The sequence below is a fragment of the Nyctibius grandis genome, chromosome 2 (assembly GCF_013368605.1).
Source record: "Nyctibius grandis isolate bNycGra1 chromosome 2, bNycGra1.pri, whole genome shotgun sequence".
Classification (NCBI taxonomy): Eukaryota; Metazoa; Chordata; class Aves; order Nyctibiiformes; family Nyctibiidae; genus Nyctibius; species Nyctibius grandis.
In genome coordinates this window covers 25468722-25481732 of record NC_090659.1, presented here as the reverse complement: position 1 = coordinate 25481732, position 13011 = coordinate 25468722, and the positions used below count along the sequence as shown (strand labels likewise).

Below are 13011 nucleotides of genomic sequence, written 5' to 3'. Positions count from 1 at the left end.
AGCCAGGAACTTGACTCAGATTTTAATTCATTGCTTATCATTCTGCAAAACTCCTTCAGCACCCACCAGCTTCGTGCAATGGCTGTAATACCGAAAAGGCAAGCAGTACTCTGCTGTGGAGAGAATTTGCGTTTGCATTGAAATTCTGCGGGCACATACCAGCTAGCTTCTGAATGAGTTTACCCAGCCTTTCAGCTTTTGTTTAGTGCCCTCCACGCATTGCTGGTAGTTACTGCTTCTGGCCAGAGCGACTCTAAGGTACTTTGGCTGGTCGTCAGGAATTAGTTCCGTGCCACAGAAACTCACCAAGAGCAGAATGGCTGAAAAATAGCAAACCAAAGGAAACGAGCAGCACTGTCTTTGCGGTAGCTGGGTTCAGGCTCCAGTTTTGAGGCTGATCTCTAAGGTCAACATCCTCAAGGCTTTGCTCCACCTTCTGCATGGAACAAACGTGGACTGCAAGTGAATTGTTTTCACATACTTAAAGTGGAAGATATGAAGCAGCCACTAATTAAAAGGACGCCTTGTCAGAAAAGCTAAAATACCAATACCCTTCCTGAGGTCATTCAGTCTGACGCACACATTGATCAGCGTTGCCCTGTGCTGGAATTCACGGCACGCGAAGCTCCTAGAGCTGAGCAGGCTTACAGCATGAGTCTCTACCAAAATAAAATTACAGTGTGCACAGCTGAAGGGGATTTCAAGAGGTCACCTAACCCAGCTGTCCCCAACCTTTGACAGCTAAGCTTCTCCATCACCTTTAACTTCTCTTCTTCACCACAAACACTAATTTCTTGCCCCCACCCCCCTCCCACCCGTTTTTTGAACAGCAACATAAGGGACAAGCAGGGATGGCCAGAACTTACATTCTTTGGCTCCTCCCTGCCCCTTGCCCACATCTCGTAAGGGTGCATTTCCCACGAGGGACCCAGCACACCAGTCCCCAGTGCAGGAGCAACAAACCCCCATCCTTCCCCCAGGCATCTGCCAGCATCTTTTCTTTTTGAGTCCTTTCCAGCAACAGAGATTTCACAACTCCAGTTTGGCAACAGAAAGCTTTTTCCAAACCTTTCCAGCTCTCCCTTCTGCATCTTAAATCCATAACTTCTTGTCCTCTCTACAGCAGGCACGGAGAGCAGTTCACTCCCTTCTCTGCAGCAGGCTTTCAGATGTTCTCTACGTAGAACAACCTTCATTCCGTAAACCTTCCTTTTGGTAATGTTTTCTAGACATCCCTGTGAATTTTTTCACTCAATTGTTCTTACAGCTTTGTCCTCAGGAAAAGGTATTTCTCAAAAGGTGATGCCTTCAGTTGCATGCATAGTCCAGCTCATGCTGGGAAGAATCCTTTCACAGGAGCGTGTATGCATCCGCATCTAGCGTACTTGCTTTTTTCTTCTGGGGTCATAGAGAAGGGGAGGGTTTGGGGTTTTTTTTTTTGTAACCACATAAGACTGACTCACATTCAGGTTTGCAAACTGCTAAGTGGAAGTACTACATTTTTGGCTATTATCAGACCAGGTATTTGGTAGGAATACAGGCAAGACTAGGGCTTTCTCTTCCCTTAGATGCTTTGCCAACCTAGCTGTGTTAATGAATAGCATTAAAGAAGAGACTCCAGCATAAGTACAGAGGCACAAATGAATGTAGGCAATGATATCACCAAAAACTGAGGCTGTTGTGGTTGATCTTATTCAAGAAGAGGGATTAAAAGTACCAGCAGACAGACTCCTCCCTTCCAGACTAAACTGCAGTCCCACTAGAAAAGATGCTGCCAACCTTTTTTCAGTGTTGATATTCCTGTGGCACTGGGGAGGAGGAAGGAGCCAAGTAGACAGGAGATAAGCAGCCAGTTTTATCTGCCCTGTGACAAAATGCTCCTACCCAGGAGTACTCCACTATTCCACTATTCCCCACGGTGGATCAGGTAGGAACCTGAACACACAAGAATATGGCTCCGTTCCCTCTTTAGGGACTCGGATCTCAGGAAAGTTAATGTAGATCAAGAAGAAAAGGACAGGCCTGCTGGAGGAGCGGGCAAAAAAAAAAGGAAAGCTGTAAGTTGGTTATTTGGATAGGTTATTTTGGTTATGGATAGGATGAGGGGTAATGGTTTTAAAATGAAAGAACGTAGATTTACAGTAGATATTAAAAAGAAATTCTTTACTGTGAGGGCGGTGAGACACTGGAACAGGTTGCCCAGAGAAGCTGTGGATGCCCCGTCCCTGGCAGTGTTCAAGGCCAGGTTGGATGGGGCTTTGAGCAACCTGGTCTAGCGGAAGGTGTCCCTGCCTGTGGCAGGGGGGTTGGAACTAGATGATCTTTAAGGTCCCGGCCAACCCAAACCATTCTATGATTCTATTTTAGGTCACCCAGTAAAACCAAAGCACCTGCGTAATGCTGTAAGGTTTGTATCTAGAACTGAATTCATGAGGTTCAGAAAGGGAGCTTACAAATGCCACAGTACGCTTCAGACCATTCTTAAAGCTTTTTGGCCTGAACCCATCACTTTAAAAGCCAGTAATTTTTGCACCAAGCCCACCCCTCCCACAGGCCTCCTTGTCACAGAGCAGCAATACAGTAGCCATTTCTCTCCAAACAAATTAAATTCACTTTTTCTTGAAGGAGGAGGGTCAGGAGGATGAAGGCACCATATTTTAAAAAAGGACATTAAAATATAATTATGCTAAACCACGTATCAGGACAAATTAAAGCGAGACAGTAAAATGTCTGCTTTCAACTTGTTTAAATATTCAATTTAAAAAGCCATCTAGGCAAAGTTTTACTAAAATAAACCAACTAAGGAAATGCACATTAAACCAATTGGAAACCCACATTCTTTTTGGATATTCCTTTACTGAAAAATAAGTCTTCACTCTGCCATTATAAACCTGATCATGTCCCCAATGGATGTGCCTTCCTTCACAGCAGCAGCAGCGGGTGTGAAAAGCAACCAGTGCTAATGTCAAACCCAACACCAAGTGTGGTAAAGCTTCTGCCTGTTTCCCTCATATAAAAACACATCCTCTGCATTTCTCAGGCCCAGCAAGCCAAGTTATCGATAGATAACCCCTCCTGGTAGTTCATAGCTTCCTTTGGGATCCATCAAGACAGCTTTTGATTTGGTTTCGACAGAATTAGTGCAGATGAACGTAAAGTATTGCCTTTCCACCTGTAATGCCTTGGAAGAAAACCAAAGGTTCAACCTTCAGACTAGACCTACCCTATGGGTGCTTGACAAATGCCGGATGCCTGCATTTGTAGAAAATGTTTAAGATTTAGGATATTAAACAAAATGACAGAAAAAAAAACAATGCAAGAGAAAGAAAGAAAAGGATTATACCACTTCCTTTTGCTGTAAAGAAAGGTACAGGCACATTACCTGAAAGAGGTAAGGCTCATAGTGGGCTGCATACAGCAGATCCTGTTATTTCAGTTATGACGAACACAAATAGATATTTGGCTTTTACTGTGAAATATAACCAAGATGATGCTGTGAATGCCATTTCATCAGGTAAACAGCAAAACAAGGAAACAGGTTTTTTCCAGTAAAGCTAATGATACCTTTGGATCCTGGAAAGCTACAAATTCTACTTTCCGAGCTACTACATGAAATTCCCTTTAATGTCACCACCACTTTTTGGTTAGCTCTCTGTTTCCAGCATAATATTGCTACTGAAAAGACAATATACTACTCCAGCAATATACTGGCATATACTGTAAAAATTCTATAGTACACAGTTAGACTAAAATAAAGCTGTTCAGCCAGTAAAGCTTCCTTCCTTATTGATAAGCTTTTGCTAGCAACTTGTAAATTAAAAAAGAAAAGTACCATAAAGAGGGCTTCTGTACAGGCACAGCTGCATCCAGGAGAGCTTGCTAGCAGTGCACATCTAATAGTGTAAGTATACACATATGTTTAACAGACATCTTCATTCTAAGACTATGCTCAAAACATTTCCCATTAATGAAGTTATGGTCCTCAGTTCACAGCCATGGTTACAGCTGCCACAGCCAAGCTGAAGCAATGCCATTTTTAACCAAAGTTTTAATTTCAAATGCAAGGGTGAATGCCTCTTCTAGGACTGAGCAGGACCCAAGCAGCAAACAAGCATGTCTATACCAGGTCAGAGCCAAGATCCAGCCCATCTCACGACACGTCCCCAGCAGTGGCCAGTAAATGATGGCCAGGGAAGAGCAGAGGACCAGGGCAAGCGTATTGCAACCCTGCTGCCACCTAACCTCCCAGCGTCTAGTGATTTGCACCCAAGGCACTTCTTGAGGTAGAATTAGTGCCACTGCCTTCAGAGTTCAGCTTAAGACACACCGCTGTAAGGTTGTTAGTAAATGAATGCAAACTCAGTCCTTTCAGAATGGGCAGAGGGAGTGGGCTTGTTGAGTGTTTTCTGACCAGTATTTGGGCAGGAAAGCTTGAAATTAATCCAGCAGCATTTGGCAGCAACAGGTCATGTACCATCACAGAAAGACATTGGTGAAAAATGCAACTGGAGAGCTAAGCTAGCCAGTTCAGTTTCCACCATCAAAAACAATTCAACTTGAGAGGACAAAAAGCAGACTAAAGTACTCAAAGTACATCATATTTCAGATTAAGCCATCTCAATCATGTAAACATCCTTGCTGCAGTGCTAGCTATATATGAAACATCTATTTTCAAAGAGTTGTGCTCTCCACAGATAAGAGTGATATCACACACAAATTCAACATGAAAAACATTTACAAGGTTCAGAAGAGTTACTTAGGAGCAGAGACCACTAAAAGGCATGGCACTCTGTCCCTTGAAGGAAAGCTGGCTGTGGGTTGGCCAGGAAGTCAAGATTTAGTTGGCCAGGAAAGCAAAAGACAAGATTAAAACCTCAAAACACAAAATGCCAAGAACCACCTTGATCCCACGATCCCAGTGATGAGGATACTTCACTGGAAATGGGGGGGGGGGGAGGGGAGTCAGTAAGGATCTGGAATCTGGCCCGAATTCCCACTGCTGCTTATAGTTTTAGCCAAATTTACTGTACAGGCAAAGCCTTTACTTCACAGGCAAAGTGAATTTTAAAAATCCTTGAAATAGAGATGAGAGCCTCATGCTCCCTAGGAAGAGAAGGGCTCCAGCCCTCTGTACCGTGAGCAACCCCATGAAGCTGTCTGAGGAACCAGAGGCGTCACCCTCTGCTGTGACCACCGGAAGGAAAACCAACACTGCTCAGCAGGCCCGGGCAGTTTGGGTCACAGCATCGTCACCGCACTGAAGAAATTAAAACTTTTCTTTTCCTTTGGTTTCAGCCCTTTTGCAACTCAAACTTAAAGCAGAGGATGTCTATATGGCTAATAATCTAAGGGCCACAGGCATCTGATGGATGCAAGAGGAGAAGTTGATCTCAGACACGCTGGTATGGAGCCCAAGACTACAGGAAGGCATTTGGAGTGAGGTGGCCCACGGAAAAGTACACACTCTGCAGCATAACATTGGATCAATGAATCACAACTGGGAGTCAAACACTTGCATTGGGCATTAAAGATGCATGGGTCAACTGTACAGCTGTGCGTCTCTACTCAGCCGGGAGGAAGAACAGCATTCATACTGAAACTTGACGAAGTCTACCAGTCAGGCCCATGGGTTTAAAAATCTACCTTTACCAAATAAACTGATAATACTTGTGTTACTTAATGGTGTGTCAGCCGTTAGCAAAATTTGAGTCCATGAGCAGTCTAGCCTATAATACTACCAGGAGCCTGAAAGCTGACCCAGCAGGAGAAGACTAAAAACTGGTAACACTAAACCATCATGTGAATTATGTTAAGAGGAAAGACAGGCTGTTTTTGAACCAGCACATAACGCACACATTTCCACCATCATGTTCCCCTGAAAAGGCCAAATCTGCATTTGAAGTACCAACAACTTCAAATCTCCAGGGAATCGAATCTCCAAGCGTTCTTTGTACAGAGTCAAGCTTAGTCAAATCTTGCAACTGTAATTACAGGCACTGTCTCCCCAAGCCATCTGCTGTGGCATTTATAACTCCTGGAAGGGCAGCAAGCAGCGCTGGTGGAGGAGAAGAAGAGAGACACGTATCTCAGCAGCCAAAGCCAGGCTGCGCAGGAAAGCTGCAACGCTGCTCTGACCCAAATGGGAACTTACATCCCGGTTATCCACACCTTCACCTTGCAGATACCACCAGTGTTCACGTAGCAGAGGAAACAGCTGGGTCTTCAGTCTTTTTGGATCAAAGGGAGTTAGGAGCTCAACCTCAAGGCAACTCATAACCCCGAGCAAGCCCAGCCTGGCAAGAGCCCAGCAGGAAGAGTTCAACCAGGACCTCACCCACAAATGAGCAAACTTGTACTCTGAAGTCAGTCTGAGAAGCCCAGTTTTCACACACAGACAAACTTTACAGGCACCAGCACAGCCAACAACTCCGCACATCTCTCCTCCAAGAAGTGATGCCAGTAACATGGGCAGAAAATTTAGAACAAGCTAAATTCATCCTTTGTGAGGACACATAGGGTCCAGCCTGATGTACGCGCCTGCATGCTGACGACCACTGCATCTGCTAAATGTTTTCATTGGCACAGGTACAGCTAGAAGAGGCAGAAAGACATTGCTCACCCACCCCTTGCTCCCATAATAGCAAGCTTTAGCGGTGGGCCAAGCCACAGGCACTTTGAAAATCCCACTTTCGCCGTACTGCTGAAGACAATGCCAATTAATTGTTTTGCCATCCATAAAAAAATCACTACAATACTCATTTCATAGGGTTGTCACAAGGATTATTCAACATCTCTGAAGAGCTTTGAAAAAGAAATAGTGGCTATTGTTCTGAGTACCATAGAATTTGGAAAGATCTCACATGAATTTTGCATAACCGTGCATATGTGACAGTTGCAGCCCTAATATATTATTCTCCAGAAGAAAGCCTCACAGAAGCTCATTTACTCTGGGCAACACTTTAGTCAGAAATGTATTTTGGTTTGCTTGTTAATATATCCTAAATAAATATCAATTTTGACTATTTAATTAATAGATTCAGGTGCTGTTTCTAGTCTTTCTTAATTAAGGGAAACACTGCATTTTTGACAAAGAACTCATTTTAGGCTGTCAGGGCTCCTAATAAGCACACTATAATTACCTAAGTAATGCTAACACACAAGAACAACAACAGAGGAGGGAAAAAAAAAAAAAGGGGGGGCAACTAAAAGTTTCACTGAAATCTCATTTCCTTTACAGCAAATGAGAAAGCCTGTCTGCATAGAGAAGAGGTGCTACACACAGAAAGAGGCCAATGTCATACCGCTTAGTCTGACCATTAAAGAGCTCTTAACACTGATGCAGAAACATTGTAAAGGTTTTAAATAGCTCTTTTGCCATGAATAAGCAAATACACAGGAGGCGTTGGATTCTAAATGTTCTCTCATACACTCGGATCCACCTCTTCTGTAAAGAAAATTTCTACCATTTCACTCCAAAGGTATAAGGAATCAGTATGCCCTTTCATTCTCATAAAACACAGGGAGCTCAACACCTACTTCGAGGATAAGTATTTTTTTTCTGAGCAGTCTCAAACTACAGCGGTAATCACAGTTAGGCAACAAGGTTGCACCCAGGGTGAAGACCAATCTGGCTGAGGGAACTACCATTTCCACTACACAGAGCTTCAAAGGATCTTTAAACTTTTTGGAACACAGACCACATCTTTTGTTTGGAAAGCAAACACCACATTATTGATACTACTGCAAGATAAAAAACAGTATTAGGACTAGCCAGTATACAGGCTTTCATTCCCCATCCAAGATGAGACAAAGTTTCTTCTCTTATTTCATCCTAGCTCTCAACCAAGGAACTGGCGCCTACGGGTGCACAAAAAATGCAGCATTGCAGTAGCAAGCCTCACAGAGCCTAGGTCCCAAGTTCCCCGATTCCCAGGGGAAGTGGCAGCCCAAAATTACATGCCTGTTCTCCCTACACAATACATGAAGCAAGTTGCATGCCTGAGAATAGCAAAGAAGGGGGACACAAAAAAGCAACATGAGCAGCTGGGCTGATTAGCAATACCCAGCAAGGAGATCACAGAATCGTCTTGGTTGGAAAGGACCTTTAAGATCATCAAGTCCAACCATTAACCTAACACTATCAAGTCAACCGCTAAACAATGTCCCTAAACCATGTCCCTAAGCACCACATCTACTCATCTTTTAAATACCTCCAGGGATGGTGGCTCCACCACTTCCCTGGGCAGCCTGTTCCAGTGCTTGATAACCCTTTCTGCGAAGAAATTTTTCCTGATATCCAATCTAAACCTCCCCTGGTGCAACCTGAGGACATTCCCTCTCATTCTATCGCTTGTTGCCAGGGAGAAGAGATTAACACCCTCCTCACTACAACCTCCTTTCAGGTACTTGTATACAGCAATAAGGTCTCCCCTGAGCCTCCTCTTCTCCAGGCTAAACAACCTCAGTTACCTCAGCTGCTCCTCATAAGACTTGTTCTCTAGACCATCAATCTCAGCTTTCCCCAGATTTATGTCAGGTAAGAGATCAACAACTTTAGGGGAAAGTTCAGGGTGCCGAGACCATGCTGACCCTCTCATAGAACAGGCATGAAACAGAAAGGTGAGACTGATGGGCAGCATCCTCATGTAGTCTGAGCTGTACATCGTTTTGATATAGCTTTCCTTGCCTTTGCCCTGGAAGGTATCATAACCTCCACCCAGCACTTCCTTGGTAATGCACCAAGGTACCCTGGCACAGCTGGTCACTATACTCTCCTCCTAAAACTGTTTGGGTTTTGCATGGGTTTACAGACAGAAAGAGAGTTCCTGTGGCTCTTGGTGCCTTTTTACAACACTGAACACTCATCTGGCCAAGGAGAAGAACCCAAGCCTCCTGCTTCCCAAGATGAGTGTACCGTCTACTAAACTGCACAGTTACACCGTCTCTCCCATGCAAGGTTAGACAGCTCTGGTAAAGACATAGCAGAAGGAGGTGCTGTTGTGAAGGACTGGCTCCAAAGGCAGCACTTGTAGATTGGTCTTTACAAAAGACAAGCATTTCTTTCATTTTTGCTATGACTTGTGTGTTACAGCTGTAAATGCCCAGCTTCTCATCACTGTCATGTCTTGCACACTCCTAAATGTGTCCAGACTCAGAGGCACAAGGAAATTTTACAGGTAAATCACAAGTACCCACTCATTTTAGAAGCAATAAAAAAAAAACACGTAAGCAAGGGTTTGTTTCTTTTTTAACAATGTGAAATTTGGACTTCAGCAATTAATAAACCAAAACAGGAAACACAGATTACCAGTTTGGTGCACCAGCTAATTAAACATTATTGGTTTGGCGCACCAGCAAATTAAACACTTCCTAGAGTATCTTGATTTTACCTATAGGTGCCTGTGTCCTAGCAATAATCGGTCCCCAAATTAGGTGCTTGCTCACTCCTGGAATTCCGATATGATCACACATCACATGGCATATTGGTTTTTGTGTAACACATTTAAGAGTATCCTCATCAAGCAGCAGAGGCCTTAGGATTAGTATTTTTTTTTCCTCTTTTCATGTTGGTTAATATCATAGGCAAACAAGAAATTTGGATAACGCTTTCTAATGCCTCTCCATTCCCTTCCTTTTAGTTTTACTTAGAAAGATGGTATCGATTACATATTAAGAGCTACCCACAAGCTAAAGGTCCCTGGTATTAGCCTGAAACGTAAGCGTAGACAGAGAATCCTTATTACTATGGGTTCAACACCAGAAGGTATTGGAACAGTCTAAGATACAATGAAATTTTGAGTTCCCTTTGCTTTTTGTCATTTCTTTTGTTCTTTATCTTGTAATACCCAAGGTACCAATTGCCTAGTCACCTGTTCTTTGTTCAGGCACTGACTATAAACAGACTAATACGCATGCGCCAACACTCAGTATTAACACTAAAAAAACCCACTGAAAGAACAGGACATTTTTAGCCATTACAGATTATAATTACGTTTCTTTGTCAGTATCTTGGCCATTCCCATCAAGAATTACTTTCTCATAAGCCAAAGGAGCAAGGCTGAATGCAACCTTTCTTTGGGTTATTTACATAAAGCGTAGAAGCAGCATACCATAATTTATTGCTATCATAAATTTAGTATAGGTGAACTCATTACAGTTAACAGCAATACTTTATTCATACTGGTTCCCCACAAAATGCAAGCCTCAAATCCAATTATTCCGTAATAGTTCTTGTAAGTAAACAAAACACCATTCAGGAATTGAAAACAATGCATCTTTCTGCAAACAGAGGCAGAAAGAAAAAAAAAAAATGAAGCCAGCACAGGACTATGCAATAGTTTCATTTTGTAAGAAGATTAACGCAGGGCAGAAAGCTTTGGCTGGAAAAAGAACATACACTTTGTGCTAGTAAAGTTCCCTGTAAGTGGAATTTTGTCCTGTTTGTTAATGCATCTCTTCAGAGAGCAAAGAAATCACCCTGGGAAGAGGAAACAGCACCCTTATTTCTGTCCAACATTACCTCAGCTAAAGCTCATTCTGATTTCAGCCCTTGTCAGGTACAACTTGCGCACCTCAAATGAGCCATCTGCAACGTGTTGTTAAACTGCAGTAAAAACTTTTCATAAGTGGTCCTGCCGTTTTAATTGTGCTCAGCAGGGACAATGGGGTCAGGTGTTTTTCCTGTGCTTGTGGAATTCAGGCTACATTTGGAGATCAACTGCTCTCTATCCTGCTTTCTCCAATTCAGTGTGCATATAGGAGTAGAGAGGTGAAGGTGGGAATTAAGAGAGAAAGGTATAACATGACTTTCTTAGAGTACATAAAATTGCCCTTAAAAAAGGCTGAATAAAGGTACTGAATGTAACGCACATAATTTTAATCGCAAAGGCTCAGTAACAATAGATGTGAAGCAGAAGAAAACTAGAGTACACAGAAGGGAACCAAGAGCCAAGGCTCCTGTGAAAGTTACAGGGAAGACCAGAATATTTATGTTTAAAATCCAAGGGACAGAACTGCTCAGGCACAAGGAGGTCTGTAACAGCCCAACGCTCACCGCAGCAAAGCAAGTTCACTGCAGGTTACAAAAACAAATGCGTCTCATATACAGCTGCAGTCTTGAAAGAAAATGAATAGAAACCTTACGGGTTTTACTGCTTGTAGAATCAAACTTGAAAAAACAAATACACATACCTATCTGTGATTATGTTGAACTGCACCCAAACGACTTGTAGTTCAAGCACAGAGCCTCAAGTGAAGAGCATCACCGTGAAAGAAACATTGCCAAGACAAGTGGAGAGCTTACCGCTTTACTCCCAAACATGCTTGTACGTATCAGCAATTCACTGATGGCGAACATGCGGTCCTGGACTCCAGCTTATCTCCCTTAGAGCGGGAGAGGGGCAAAGGCCATGAAGTTTATTTTGGACTTGAAATTAATGAGTTTGATAACACGACGAGCTAATGAGATTATTATTGCTTTGAAGGAGAGGCAGCAAGATTACTGCAAACTCTGCCACTTTCCTTTCTTGTTCCGCACCTGCTCTCTGCCTAATCAAGGAGGGGAGATGAAGATTAAAACAGGGAAAAAAAATGGAGGGGAAGAATACACAAGTGTGGCTTCAAATAGGTAACAGTCTCAACACAAAAGTTCCCTTAGAATACAGCGTATTAAAAGCTATAAGGGGATAATCAATGTGCTGATTGATTTAGATGCCTACACGTTAGGTTAGCAGCTTATTAAACTCATCAGCATCATCTGAACAGCGTCCAAGCACAACAGCATCCTATTCGGTTGCCACTCTCAGATCAATAGGGTTTGCTCTTCTCCATTTTGCCCTCGCAAGCCGTGCACCCAGGTACAGCCTGGCTCTTCCCAAACACGCTTTCCTTCAATTCTTTTTGTTTTAAGCCGCTCTCCCACTTTTCGCTCATCCTTCCTCCCACCCTCCCCTCACGCTCGGCGGAGAGCCCTGCTGCCACCCTCCCAGCTGCGAGCCGCCAGCTTGCGCCTCCTTCACTCCGCACCCCCCGGGAGAGCGTCCATCTCACCCCGGGAGTGGGGGATGCATTTCAGCCGGGGCCCGGCCGCGCCGCGGGGACCATTGTGCCCTTCCCGGCGCCGCACCGCCGCCATCCCCCCGGGTATCCCCCACCGCCGGGCCCGGCCCGGCAGTCCCCCGCTGCCGCCGGCGCACAAAGGGCTGCGCCTGCCGGTGGCACCAGCACCGCGGCCGCCGGACCGAGCCGGGCCCGGCGCGCTCCTCCTGTCGCCGCCGCAGCGGGGGGCGGCGCGCTGGGGCCTTCCGTGAGGGGCGCCCGGCTGAGCCGCCGCCACCGCCCGCGCCGGCAGTATGCGGGAGCGCCGAGGCGGCGGGGCGCTGCCCCGGCCGCGGAGGGACCGGCACGGCGCGGCACGGTGCGGGAAGGGTGCGCCGCCCGCCTTCCCCCCGCAGCCCGACACCCGTGCCTCGCTGGCGAGCGGCACCAACCTGCAGACCCTGCCGCCGCCTCCTCGGGAAGAGCCGGAGCTGCCTCTGCCCGCCTCAGCCTCCAGCCCCGGGGCGGGCGGCCTTGCCCGCCTCCGCCTGCTGCTGTCCGCGGTGCCCCCCCGGCGGCAGCAGCGGGCTGGCTCGGCGCCGCTGCCCTCGGGAGGCGGGGAAGGGGCGAGCGCGGCGGGCGGCAGCGGGAGCCTCGCTCATTGAGTGCGGCAGCCCCAGCTGTCGCCGCCGCTGCTCCCCGCAACCGCTACTTCCTGTGCAGCGATGGTTCAGTTCCTCCCGGGCCGCTGGGGGCAGGAGAGCCGGGCGGCGGGGGACGGCGGAGAGGGGGAAGGTCGGGTCAGATAGCGGGGGCGACAGCGGCCGCCGCTCCTCCCGCCCGGCCCCGCCCCGCCCCGCCCCGCCCCGCCCCGGCCAGCACGGCGGGACCCCCGGCCGACCGCTCTGGCCGCACCGCGGTGGGGCGCGATGCGGCAGAGCCGCCCGCCCCGCGCCCAGCCGCCGCCTGCGCCCC

At 46.2% G+C, this 13011-nt stretch overlaps 1 protein-coding gene across 1 annotated transcript in view; it reads right to left on the bottom strand.

Annotated features, from left to right (window-relative positions):
* AGPAT3 (1-acylglycerol-3-phosphate O-acyltransferase 3) overlaps positions 1–12655 on the bottom strand; it is a 94510-nt gene extending 81855 nt beyond the window's left edge. Inside the window, exon 1 of the mRNA XM_068420822.1 lies at positions 12489–12655. The gene's annotated coding sequence lies outside the window, so the exon portion shown is untranslated. The remainder of the gene's footprint in view (positions 1–12488) is intronic.
* Positions 12656–13011: the final 356 nt, after the last annotated feature.